The sequence below is a fragment of the Suncus etruscus genome, chromosome 13, assembly GCF_024139225.1.
Source record: "Suncus etruscus isolate mSunEtr1 chromosome 13, mSunEtr1.pri.cur, whole genome shotgun sequence".
NCBI lineage: Eukaryota > Metazoa > Chordata > Mammalia > Eulipotyphla > Soricidae > Suncus > Suncus etruscus.
The window spans coordinates 3,460,941-3,475,250 of NC_064860.1; the positions used below are offsets into that span (position 1 = coordinate 3,460,941).

The 14,310-nt window shown below is 37.3% G+C and overlaps 1 protein-coding gene across 1 annotated transcript in view; it reads left to right on the forward strand.

Annotated features, from left to right (window-relative positions):
- The window catches only part of ZNRF2 (zinc and ring finger 2), an 82,500-nt gene that overhangs the window by 53,664 nt on the left and 14,526 nt on the right, over positions 1 to 14,310 (forward strand). The window lies entirely within an intron of this gene.

Sequence of the window (14,310 nt, forward strand, 5' to 3'; positions counted from 1 at the left end):
AAGGATGAAGTCAGTTTCAGATTGTTTCCTATTGTCACACATCAAATGTGAGAAAGTAGATGACATCTTTCTAATTTATTGGTACAATATCTTATTACTAAATGTGTTCCCATTTCTATTATAGTTGTAATGCTGCTTTTTGTATCATTCCAATATTCCAAGTAAGATCTCTGGATTTTTCAGAAATATAAGTGAAGAGAAATCTGAGAAACCTTAAAAAGAATTGTCTGGTGACAGAGAAACAGGACAATGAGTGGCCTGTAATATATAGTATTTTTGCACATAGAAGCCCCAGGTTCAGTACCCTGCAACACATAGTCAGTCTCCTGAGCTCTGTCCCAAGTACTATAAATTGTAACCCGCAAATAAAACAAATAAAACAAATGTTGTGGAATCCCAAGAAACCAAGTGGATCCATAGCTGTTTTTTGAGGGGAAAACTTGTTCCTTAGATTACTGTTCTTATTTTAAACTCAGATTCATTTATCAGAATTTCTTGTGCAAATATTAATGCAGTGAACTTTCAGTTTTAGCTGATTTTTGTGTTTCTCAATGTAAGAGCAAGTCTAAGATTTAGCACATATTTATCACATTTTCCCCTTCCCTTAAATATTTGGTGTCTATCTATAATAAGAGATGAATTACTTTGACAGACATTGAAACTAGACCTGGAGTGGATTGATCTGGAGAGAAATGGAAGGTGTGTTTAAAAACCATTTTACTGGAACAGTTCTGGCCAGTGGAAAATGACTAAAGAACATTGATAAAATGATAAAGACTGTGAACTCAAATTCTTTTATAAATTGTTAGTTGGAAGATTAAACCTGCATTTATTTGCACAACTGTAAGGAGTTTCTTTATGATCTATTTGGGGAATGGGTATGTACTTCTTGTGGAAGTAGGTAGAGAGTAGGAAGAGAGAGGCTAATATCAGAAAGAAAATAATGGAATAAAAAAAGAATAATATTATAAATAATAATAGTAATATAATAATAATAATAAAAAGAATAAATTAGGTTTAGCAATTGTTGAAAATAATGAGGATCCTGTCAGGTAGTTTGAGATTTGGTAGTGGAATGATTTAATTTGTGGTAGAGGTTTGAAGAAGAGCACTTAGTCTCCTGAACAACATACCAAGAGTGTTGGTCTTTGCAAAATGTGGGAATTATGGTTTTTGTTTTTTTGTTTTTGTTTTTATTTTGGGGCCACACTCAGTGATGCTCAGGGGTTACTCCTGGCTATGCGCTCAGAAATTGCTCCTGGCTTGGGGGACCATATGGGACGCTGGGGGGAGCGAACTGCTGTTTGTCTTAGGCTAGTGCGTGCAAGGCAGACGTATTACAGCTCGTGCCACCGCTCTGGCCCCAAAATGTGGGAATTAGGAAATGTCACTTTTGTTTTAGGTTTTCCCAAAAGGAAGGAATATAGATTTTGCAAATGGTCAATGAATAGTCTATTATTTTTTAGACAAGACTGATAAAGAACTAGCTTGTGATTCCCTGCCCCCCACCCCTCTGGCAGTATATTACTTATCTGTCTTTTAAAGAGTCTTTTTTCTCAAACTATTTTTTTTGTTGTTTTTGTTTTTGTCTTTGGGTCACACCTGGCAGTACTCAGGGGTTACTCCTGGCTCTGTGCTCAGAAATCACTCCTGGCAGGCTCAGGGGACCATATGGGATGCCGGGATTTGAACTACCGTCCTTCTGCACGCAAGGCAAACATCCTACCTCCATGCTGTCTCTCCGGCCACACCTCAAATTATTTAAAATAATTTAGATCACTGGTCTAGAATTGCCTCAGAGGTGGCCTTGAGAATTAGTCTCCTTAGTTCTGAAGTTAGTCTGGTTATGGAAAGGTAACATGATCTCTGAACATTTTTGAAACATGTATTATTGTGCTGTAAAATAGTCTATATTCATCTTCAGCTAGGTTGACTCTAGTCTCAAGGCTTCTTTTTTTTTTTTTGGTTTTTGGGCCACACCTGGCGGTGCTCAGGGTTTACTCCTGGCTATCTGCTCAGAAATAGCTCCTGGCAGGCACGGGGGACCATATGGGACACCGGGATTCGAACCAACCACCCTAGGTCCTGGATCTTCTGCTTGCAAGGCAAACACCGCTGTGCTATCTGTCCGGCCCCTGGTCTCAAGGCTTCTTAAATCACCCTCACTCCCACCTCTTTGATCACTGCTACTTGGGTCTTTTAATCTCTTTCTTCAATTCTTATGCCTTCTATGTTTTTTGGTCTGAGGCACTTTTTTTGTTTTGTTTTGTTTATGTTTTTTGGGTCACACCTGGCATCGCTCTGGGGTTACTCCTGGCTCCACGCTCAGAAATTGCTCCTGGCATGCTCAGGGGACCATATGGGACACCGGGATTCAAACCGATGACCTTCTACATGAAAGGCAAACACCTTACCTTCATGCTATCTCTCCAGCCCCACACTTTTTATTTTTTTAAATCCTTTGACATCTAGTGCCCAGATCTCATGCTTGTGAATATAAGTCCTTGGCATTAAACACAGGTTCATACACACATACACACATCCTGCTCTTGAAGAAATGTCCTTTCAGGCAGGATCCCACAGATTAAACAGGAGTTACCTAAAGAGACAAGTGTTCAAAACCGAAGTTGATGTCGAGACTATTGGAGCCAACCGGGAAGGCCACCTGGTGGACAGCTCCAGCCACAAATGAATGTCACTTGGATGAGAGATTAGCATAATATTGGATTCTGGTCCAGAGTATTAAGTGCGTCTCTGAGCTAGCCAGTGTAAATCAGTACAAAACTTAAAAGTTGAATCTAGAAAAAACTCATGTCTATTTGCTTTTCATTTTTTTAAAAAAAGAAATGAACATTCCCATTTGTTGTGGCATTAAAGAATTTCTCAAAAATTTTAAATATGTAATTATGTGCTTTCTGGTTTTGCATATCTGCAGGATGATAGGACATGGTTGACGTGATACAGGTAAATAATTGAAAAAGCATGTTGGAGTAGAAAGATGGTACAGCAGGCAGGACAGTCGCCTTGCATCAGCCAATTTGGATTTAATCCTCGACATCTCATATGATCCCTCAGTCTTTACCAGGAGTTATTTCTGAGTGCAGCGCCAGAAGGAACCAACCCCTGAGCAGTGCTGAATGTGACCCCACAATCAAAAAACAAATTCAAAATCAGTATTCATAGTTACTTTCAACATTTAGGGAAATGTTAGAGCTGTTGTGGTAATTTCCAAAGCAAAAAAATGTTAGTTTCTTTTTCCATATTTTAAAGGAAAAATAAGTTCATTATATTATGTCTGATAGTGTGAAAATCCTCATAGTGGGTAGGGCTCCTATTGTGAAGTTATTTTTCTAACTTGAGGAATTAGTAAGGAGTGTCTATGAATTGTAGTTTTTTTAATCATTAACGTAAGATACATGTAGGCTCAAGTCCAGTTATTAAATCCCTAAGATAGCTGTGCTATTTTCTGGGTCTTGTTTTATTTTTTAAGTCTTTCAATCAAGTAACATGGTTTGTCTGTGATACTTGTTTTGATTAATTGAGAACTATAGATCTTTTGTGTTACATGTTCAACTTACACATTAGTATTTCTAATTTTGTAGTGTGAATGATGATTGTTTTGACCTCCTTATACTGGTTTTCTGATATAAGAAGCTATTGCTTCTATGAATCTGTTGATTTTCTAGATCTGTAACTCATTTGTTAATGGAGATTGTTTTTATATATTGAAGTACCCATTTCCATTCTTTGAATGACTGTATTAATCTGAAACTTTGGAATGATACTATCAGTTGTGGTGCCTAGCAAGGTATCTTGCTAGGGCAAGAGTGATGATACAGTGGGAAGGGCATTGGCCTTGCATGTGGTTCAATTCTTGGCACCTTTTGTGGTCCCCATTACCAGGAATGATTGCTGAGCACAGAGCCAAGAGTCAACTCTTAACACAGGTGGGTGTGGCTTCCAAACCAAAACATTTTGAACAAAAGGCTGTCTGTGTCTGTGTGTGTTGTTGGTGTTTCACTGTCAGAGCAGATTTCTGGTTTCTTCAAGAACAGCTCAATGGTATTGTGTTCCTCCGTTATTTACTGATGTTACAGTTGTTGTCTATCTAATACTTTAGTTGAATTGTGCTAATTTCTAGTGTTCCTGAGCTTGGTTTGATCATGGATCAAACATTACTTTCAAGTTTATAATTGATGATCAAACTTTCAAACTTAGCTTGAAGATTATGCTAGTAAAATGAAGCAGGGAGTATTTTCTGTCTTCTCCAGAATCATTTTAGTAACACAGAAAATGCCCTTTTTTTTTTCCCCTCGGAGATTTCTCCTATAAAGCCATCTGCTCTTTTACATTAGCTCTGTCAATTTTTCTGATGTACTGTTAATATGTTCTTGCACTTTGGGGGGTACATTTTGAGAATTTATATTTTGCCAGAAAATAATCCTTTTTATTCATTTTCTAATGAATGGCATTAACACCACACTGCCTTGCATACAATAGCTTGTTAAAATTATTTTACTCTTTAATATTCCCTGTTGCTTATTGTTGTTTTCTTTTTGGTGAGAGGTTTGGGGTCACATCCAGCAGGGCTCACTCTTGGCTCTGCACTCAGAGATCACTCCCTGAGTTTGGAAACCATTTGGATGTCAGGGATTGAAGTCAGCCTGAGTTGGCTGTGTGCATGGCAAGTACCCTACCTGCTCTAATATCATTCTGACCCCTGCCCTTTTCATTCCTGTGTTTGTATTTTTGGTTGTATTCTCTTGTATCTTGTCCTAACAGAAAAGATGTGTGTTTCGTTAACATTTATTTTCAAAGAGCCTAGCTTGTTTTAAGTAAGCTACTAAATTATCCGAGGTGGCTCAAAGGGCTGGAGTGAGTGTTGTGTCTGAGGTAGGATGTGTCTGGGAGCACATGTTCGTGGAGCACCGTGTGGTATGGCCAGAACTAACTACTCAGGAACTTTTTAGTGTTAACTACTACAAGTTTATTTCACTTTTATTCTTTACATTTTTGACAAAGGTATTTTAGAAAAATATCTATCTTGCAAAATAATTGTATATCATAACAATGCTTTTTCTGACAAGAGCTTTAGTTATAGCTGGAGTTTTGATATGTTCTTTTCTTTCTGTCAAGTTCTTGATTTGAAAGGAAACTTTTGGAGACTATTGATAAAACAGGATCTCTTTGCTTTTATTCTCAGAATAGATTATACCTTACATCTCTCTGTATTAAAAAAAATGATGGTTTATTTGTGGCCATGTATATCACTAAATTCTTTAAATCATGAATATAAAAGATGGATATATGTTTTCTGGAGAGTGATGCATATGCTTCTGTTTTTTAAGTATGGGTATATATTCGTACTCATAATCGATTTTGAAAACATTTGTGAAATACTTGACTCTTATATTTAGTTGACATGGAAAATTGGGGAAGGGGTTTCTGCTATATGACCTGAAACACAGCATATATCTTAGGCCTTCTCTCTGCTGTCCTGTGGCCTGGGATTTTGATCCTTTTGCCATTGTTCCCCAAGGGCTCTTCTTTAAAGGTGAGCAGTCCTGCCCACAGACAGTAAAGCTGGTTTCTGCTGTGTACCTGAAACATGGCAGACATCTTGGGCCTTCTCTCTGCTGTCTTATGACCTGGGATTTTGATCCTCTCTGCCATTGTTCCCCGAGGGTTCTTCTTCGGAGTTGAGCAGACCCCGCCCACAAAGGGTGGAGTCAGAGGAGTGTGGTCATGCACATCTTCTAGCCACTGAACACCACCACAACACATAGAAAAATCCACAACACAAGTATGACAATAGGGAAACAATGCAGGCCAACACCAGGTATAGAAAATGAAGATGGTAACTCTGATGACCTGAAAACTACCAACCACCTAATTAGTTTCTCAGATATGGAGTTTAGAGAAGAAACATGGAAGATGTTCATAAAACTCAAAGAAAGCATAGGTCGAGTTGAATGGAACACAAATAAGAACCAAGAGGATATGAAGATAGAAATCAGAAAACTCCAAATTGAAATAACAGTTCTGAAAAACTCAGTAGATGAATGGAAAATCTCAGTGGAAAGCCTCTCCAATAGGGTAACAGCAACTGAGGATAGAGTCAGTGAGCTGGAAGATGAGATGCCTAACAAAGCTTCATACAGCAGAAGAGACTGGAAAAAAGCCTTAAAGCAAATGATCAGACAGTGGAAAAATTACTCAAAGAATGTGAACAGATGAAAATAGAAGTCTTTGATAACCTCAACAGAAACAACATAAGAATCACTGGAGTCCCAGAGACCCAGGGAGAGTCAAGGACATCATTGCAGAGAAACTCCCAGAGATAAAGACTGCATGCAACCAAATCCTGCATGCCAGAAGAGTACCAACTAAAAGAGACTCAAAGAAAAGCACCCCAAGACACATCCTAGTCACAATGACAAATCCCACAGATAGGAGTAGAATACTGAAAGCATATGGGATGCATGGCCAGGAACAGGGTTGGAGGGAGGACAACACTAATGGTGGGAATTCCCCTCATTCATTGTCACTATGTACCTTAAATATTACTTTGAAAGATTTGTAATTTACTTTGGCCACAATAAAATTATTTAACAAAATGTGAAAAAAATACTGAAAGTAGCAAGATCAAAAAGGGAAATTACATTCAAAGGAACATCCTTAAGATTTACAGCAGACCTGTCACAAAAAACCCTCAAAGCCAGAAGGCAGTGGTGGGACATAGTGACAACAAAACTCAATGAAATGAATGCTTCACCTAGAATTCTGCACTCAACCAGACTCACTTTCAGGTTTGAAGGAAGAATACATAGCTTCACAGACACACAACAGCTCAGAAACTTTGCAGATTCAAAACCAGCCTTAAAAGAAAAACTGATAGGTCTACTTTAAGACAAGACTGACCAACAGACACACCAAACTGCTACACAAAGATGGCACTAAAGCCCATGAAAATTATCTCAATGTCAGTGGACTAAATGTACCAGTTAAGAGACATGAGTGGTTAAATGGATCAAACAACTGAATCCAAACTTCTGCTGCCTACAAGAAACACACCTGAATAGTCAGAACAAACATAGACACAAAACCAAGGGCTGAAGAAAAACCATCCAAGCAAACATCACCCTTAAAAAAAAGCTGGAGTGGCCATATTAGTATCAGATAACACAAACTTTAAACTCAGAAAAGTTGTAAGGGACAAAGATGAACATTTTTTACTAATTAAGGGACATGTACAACAGGAGAAATCACACTCAAACATATATGCACCCAATGAGGGACCAGCAAAATATTTAATACAATTGTTGACAAATCTGAAAGCAACACAATAATTGTAGGAGACCTCAACACAGCCCTGTCATCAACCAGACTGAAACCCAACAAAAATAAACTAGCTCTGAAAATAGAAATGGAAGAAAATGGGCTAGTAGATATATTGAAGGCTCTCTATCTCCAGAAACCTGGATACACATTCAATTCCAGTGCACATGGGTCATTTTCCAAGATAGACCACATACCTCTATAAAATCAAGAGGATAGAAATCATGCAGACTACCTTCGCTGATCACAAAGCACTGAAATTAGATGTGAACTACAAAGAGACAAAGAAGAAAAACTTTAATACCTGGAAATTAAACAGCTTACTACTGAACAGTGAGTAAGAGATGCAGTTAAAGAGGATATCAAAACATTCCTGGAAACAAATGACAATGAAGTCACAAAAGAATCAGAATTTATGGGACACAGCAAAAGTGGTCCTGAGAGGAAAATTTATAGCTTTGCAAGCACACATCAGGAAGGAAGAATGGGCCTACATGAATAGCTAAATGACACAGCTTATAAAATTAGAAAATGATCAACAAGGGGAACCAAAAATAGGTAGGCAGAAGGAAATAACAAAGCTTAGAGCAGAAATCAATAAAGTGGAAATTAAAAAAAAATCCAAAAGATCAACAAAAGCAAAAGTTGGTTCTTTGAAAAAAAATAGACAAGATTGATAAACACTGACAAAACTCATAAAGGGAGAGAGGAACTCGATAAATTGAATTAGAAATGAAAAGGGGGAGATCCCTACAGATATTGCAAAGATTCAAAGGGTAATCAGAGATTACTTGGAGAAACTCTATGCCAGGAAACATGAGAATCTGGAAGAAATGGATAAATTCTTGGACTCTTATAACCTTCCATGGTTGAATAAGGAGGATGTAGCATATCTAAACAGCCCCATCATTATTGAAAAAATTGAAATGGTAATCAAAAGCCTTTCCAAAAATAAAAGCCCAGGCCCAGATGGATTCACTAATGAATTCTTTCAAACTTTTCAAGAGGAACTACTACCAATTCTATTTAGCTCTTTTATAAAATTGAAGAAACAGGAACACTTGATTGATCATCATCTTTATTGGCAAGATTAATATCATTAAAATGATATTTTATGTCTCTCCCTCTACTTATTTTACTCTGCATAATAGATTCCATGCCCATCCATGTATAAAATTTCATGACTTCATTTTCCTGATGGCTGCACAGTATTCCATTGTGTAGATGTACCACAGTTTCTTTAGCCAATCATCTGTTGTCGGGTATCTTATTTCCAGATTCTGGCTATTGTAAATAGTGCTGCAATTAATCTAGGTGTGCAGAAAGCATTTTTGTATTGTTTTTTCCCCCTAGGTCTCAAACTCAATTTACCTGGGGGCCGCAAGAGGCAAAGTTGGGGTGATCCTTGAGTGCATAGTCAGTAGTAAGCCTTGAACATTGGGGGGTGTGACCCAAACAACTATAACAAAAAAAGATTCCTCTAGGGCAGGGCCACAAAATGTTGGACGGAGAGCCACAAATGGCCCGCGGGCCGTGAGTTTGAGACCCCTGCAGACTAGGATATATCCCTAGAAGTGGTATAGTTGGATCATATGGGAGCTCACTGTCCAATTTTTGAGGAATCTCCATATTGTTTTCCATTAAAGTTGGACGAGACAGCATTCCCACCAGCAGTGAATGAGAATTCCTTTCTCCCCACATCCATGCCAGCAATTATTGTTCTTATTCTTTGTGATGTATGCCAGTCTCTACTATCATTCCAGCCTTATTAAATTTATTTGTACTTGTATATTTCCTTTACAAGCTTTAAGTGATTCATGCGTTATTTAGTCAAAGTTCCCATTTTTTAAATGAGAGTTGAATAATGTTTTATTTATAATGTTTTTCTTACCAATCCTTATGCTTTAGTTTTTACAAGTTTTCTAGTTAGCTTAAATTTGTCTTCATAAATCCTTTAAGACATTATGAGAATTAATTTCCTATATTTCTTGCATTCATAATATTACCTATTTGTAGTTTTTTTATTTGTTTTGAATATTAGTGTTCAAATTTTGGAATTATAGTTTCTTAAGTTGAGCTGTTACAGGCATTGTTCTAGTCTTGCAGTGCTTGCTGTGTTACTTTGGGGAAATCTCAGACAAGATCGACTTCCCCTTCTTTTAAAATTGACAGACCTTTGACCACAGTACTCAGGAACTGTATTTTTTTTTTCTTCTGGCTGTAGCTGAGTCTAGGTCTTGTGTGTGCCAGGCAGGCAAGAATTTCCTCAATGAGCCACATCTTGACCCAAAGAACTTGATTTATTTTGTTTTCTTTTGGGGATCACACCTAGAGTATTCACGGCTTCATCCTGGCTTTCTTCTCGGTCAGCCAGAGTCAGCTGTGTGCAAGGCAAGTGCCTCAGTCTCTATACTATCTCCAGTCCAAGGACTGTATTTTTTTATGGTGTCTTATAAAGGCATGTTTAATTTTTATTTTTAATGAATATTTATTTTGTAAAAATATTAATTTTATATACAGGAAGGAACATTCTAAGAGATTATGTATATATTACTTACAGAGAATTGGGAGTTGTATTTTTAAAATATGTGTTATTTGTGTGTTACTTGTCAAAGATAAAAACACCACAGTCACGCAGGAGAAAATAATGATGATTTCGATACTTGGGGCTCACTCGACTCAGTGTTTCGGAATCACTCTTGGCAGGACTTACGTAACCATATGTGTGTTCAAGGATCAAATCTGGGTTGATTGTATGCAAAACATACAATACTTTGAGAGAATGTAATGCAGAGAGAGAGAGAGAGAGAGAGAGAGAGAGAGAGAGAGAGAGAGAGAGAGAATACAGCAGGTCAGGCACCTACACAAGACCAGTCCAATTTAATCTTCTGCACCGAGAGAGAGAGAGAGAGAGAGAGAGAAAGAGAGAGAGAGAGAGAGAGAGAGAGAGAGAGAGAGAGAGAGAGAGAGAGAGAATACAGCAGGTCAGGCACCTACACAAGACCAGTCCAATTTAATCTTCTGCACCCCATTTGTTCCCTGACTGACAACCCCAGGCTAGGAGAGGGAACCATGAGCACAGAGCCAGGAGTAAGCCCTGAGCACTGCCAGGTATGTTCCTACACAAACAAATAATCATTATCATCCAGGTGAGAAATAAAAGGCCTATAATAGGAAAGTAAGATCAAAGTGAAGGTTGGATACTAGGATTCTTTCAGAGATAGATTAAAGATTTTATTGACAAAGTCTTTTCTTCTGTCGGTATTTTTTTTAAATTCTTAATGTTTTGTTTCCAATTTTTTAAAACTAATTTCTGACTCCCTGTGTTTCTTCTAATTTCACCTTCAGAGTTTTCCTTTTCATTTATTCTGAGATCGTAATATCTTTAAATGTATTCACGGACCATTGGGTTTTTGTTATACCTTTCAACACACACACTTAAAGATGGTGCATTTGGAGTTCCTTTTCTTGTTTTGTATTTGTCACTTACCTTACTTTGTTCATTTCCAACCTGCTAGGATTAACTTTTTCTTCCAAATTATTTACTATGCCATCTTTTTTTTTTCATCTGTTGTTTATCTTACTTTGATAACCTAGCCTTATTTTGTACTAATGGAATAAATCCTAGGAGGCATTAACTTCTCATTCATTTATTTTTAAAATGCAGTTACAATTTCAATAATCAATAGTTAACAATTTTGATCATTAATACTATGATACTACCACTCGTGGCACACAAAAACTTAGAGTTTTTTGCAACGACCTTTTTTTTTTATTTTTCTTCATCTAGAGTTCTAAAATGTGAAATGATGTATGTTAGTCCAGGAACTTTAGTTGCATAGTCATTGGTCCCCAAGAAAGCCTATCTGAGAGTGTGAAGAGTGAGGTGTCCTGTTCTTGGCTTCAAGAGGGTAAGTCCTCACCCCACCTCCATGGCTTCATCCTGATGATTTGGACCAAGAGAGCATCTCCTTGTGGGAATGTTCTTGTCCCTGTTGGATTCACTCAAGTCCTGCTGACTGCTCAGTGAAAGGAGATAAACCTCTTTCAAATCTCTTTTCCCTCTCCCTGGAACACTTCTAATAAAACTCCATTTCACTCTTGTTCTTTTACATTATTCATGTGATTTCATTACCTGAGATTTCATTTGAAATTGTTAGAAGTTCCCAGACTGACTCGGCCTACCCAACTGCCGAACTCAGCTATTGTTTTGAATATATTATAATATAGGAACATCAGGACCTTCATTTTCCCTTGGCAGCTATTCCTTTAAATAGGATTGTCATGATTCCACATTAATTAATCCCCAGAAGGAAGACCAAATTTACATAGCCTTTATTGGCTGGCATGTCTGAGTGGTTTCTTTTTTGTCTTCTTTCTTTTTGTCTTGTAGAGTAGTTAAGAAGATATGCTGCTTCTTGAATATTTTCTGACTTACTCAATCTTTGTGTGTGCGCGTGTATGTGTGTGTGTTTGTGTGTGTGATTTAAGCCACATTTAGTGCTGCTCAGGGGCTGCTCCTGGCCTGTGCTCGGAGATATTTCCTGGCAGTGCTCAGGAGATTATATTTGATGCCAGATCAAATCCCATGTCACAACTTGACAAGGCAGGTGCCCTACTCCTATGCTATCTCTCTGGCCCTTATCTAGTACTTTAGACTCTTGACTTTGTGGTCCTCACATACAGTATGTATTCATTGGCGAGCCTGCTCCACACCTCCCAAGAAGAGGGAAAAACAACCATGACAGTTCATTTTCCAAAGTCAGGCCCCACACTACAAAACCATTATACAATTCTAGTTCAATTCTAGTTTACAAGTCTTGTGACTCCTGACATAACAACTTGAGTTGACAGTTTTCAGTTTACCTCAGTAATGCTGTTGTGGAATATTTGTTTTATTCAGTTACTACTTAGAGCTTTTCAAGTATTTTGACAATTAGCTCTTTCATTTTTTAGTCATCAGTACTAAAGACAGATACACAAAACTTGATAAGCAGCAGTTTACTTGAATAAAGACAGTCTCAGAGGGGCTTCTTGATTATCCAGAGTTCATTATTCCATTTTCCCCCAATGAGACTGTCTTCCACTATTTATATCATTTCATACTTTTGGTAATAAATATATTGAGAAAAATAAGTAGATTTTATCATCATTATTCTAGGTGGTAAAATTAACTCAGAGGACAAATTCATTTTTGATGATAATAACGTAGAATTCAGAAGATAACAATATGTCTCCAGACATTTTACAGGTATTATCTTAATTCTTACCACTTTGTTGCTGCCATGATATTTCTACGCAAGAGTTGGATTTTGATTTCAAAACTACCTATAACAGTTACAATAATAACTTTATTCAGACAGCTGCCTTCTTTGTACTGCCATTAGGATCATAGTGGGAGGCCCATTACTTGCACACAACTGATTTTTGTTTTGTCCCTGGTACTGCTTAGGTCCCTGAGCACCGCCAGGTTCACTAGGCTGGGAGTAGCCTACAGTATTGTCAGCTATGGCCCAAGGACTCTCCCTCAAATTATAATCATATCATTGAATGCATTCATTTATTTTAAAGCTTACAATAATAAACTGGAAAAACAGCTCTTTACCTCTCACAAATAATCCTGAAAGTGTATTATTGTCTATATGTGTGTACAACATTTTCAAAAGATTTTTAAAATTGACTATTTGTATAGGAAAATGCTTGTTTAGGTTTTAGCAAATTAGTTAATTTTTTGAATTTGTTATTGATTGACATGGGAGGAACATAGTCAATTTTCCTCGATTTGGATAGTGACAGATAAATTTCATAATATAGTAATTGTTAGGTGAACTATATGATGCTGCCTTGTGAACTGCCTATTTTTTATTATTTTATTTTTTTTTTTTATTTTTTTGGTTTTTGGGCCACACCCAGTGACGCTCAGGGGTTACTCCTGGCTTTGCGCTCAGAAGTCGCTCCTGGCTTGGGGGACCATATGGGACGCCAGGGGATCGAACCGCAGTCCGTCCTAGGCTAGCGCTGGCAAGGCAGACACCTTACCTCTCGCGCCACCGTGCCAGCCCCTGAACTGCCTAACTTTATAATACACTCCTGAGCTAACTCTCTTAAGCAGCATCAGAAAATAGGCCCAAGAAAGCTTTGTGTCAAAATAGTAAGTTAGTGTTTCTCTTATGTATTTTACCTTTAGAATCTGTCTTTTGAGTTCCATTTTGCTCCTTCACTTTCCTTGTAGAGGCACTGACTGTCTGTCCCCAGACTTTTTCTGAGCCTACATCAGAGGTGGCACAAACTTGCCACCTTTTTGAGGAATGTCTTAGTTGTGAATTAAATTTCTAACAGTGCAGATGAGAAGTGGCAATGTGTTAGGTCAGTTCTCAGTTGTATTTCAATGGAAAAAAGCATCTCCAGACTACAATCTCTAAGCTAGTATTTTTCAGTCAAACCCCAAGTAATCAGTGTCTAAAAAGGGTAAAAACTGACGGTCGCTAGGAATTTTCATTCATAGATAATTTTAAGTAAATATTTTCCTATTTTTTCTAAATGCATTAGTCATCGTGAAAATGGCAGTTTCCCTGCAGTGTTTATTTCTAACCCCTTACTTAGGGCATCTGACTACATCTACATTTAACAGCTTCCAGAACTACAAATGAGAATATTAATTTATTTTAAAAACAGAAATTTTCTGTCTGAAATTATTAATAAATGAAATGAGCCCCAATTTTGCATTCTTTGAATAATTGCTGCTTACTAATGTTGTGAATTTTTTTTTAATTCTTGATTTTTCTAGGGATTATTTCACATTTCAGCTGCTTTTGTTTTCTACTGCTATCATTGAGGGTTCAAGAACAAAAAATAAATCTCAGGTAAAATGCCTGATCCATAATAATGCTTGGTATTGTATTTTGCTGAAAAGATCACTTACCTGTTTGGATGCTTGATCTGAAAATAAAGTTATGACAATAACAAAAGTTT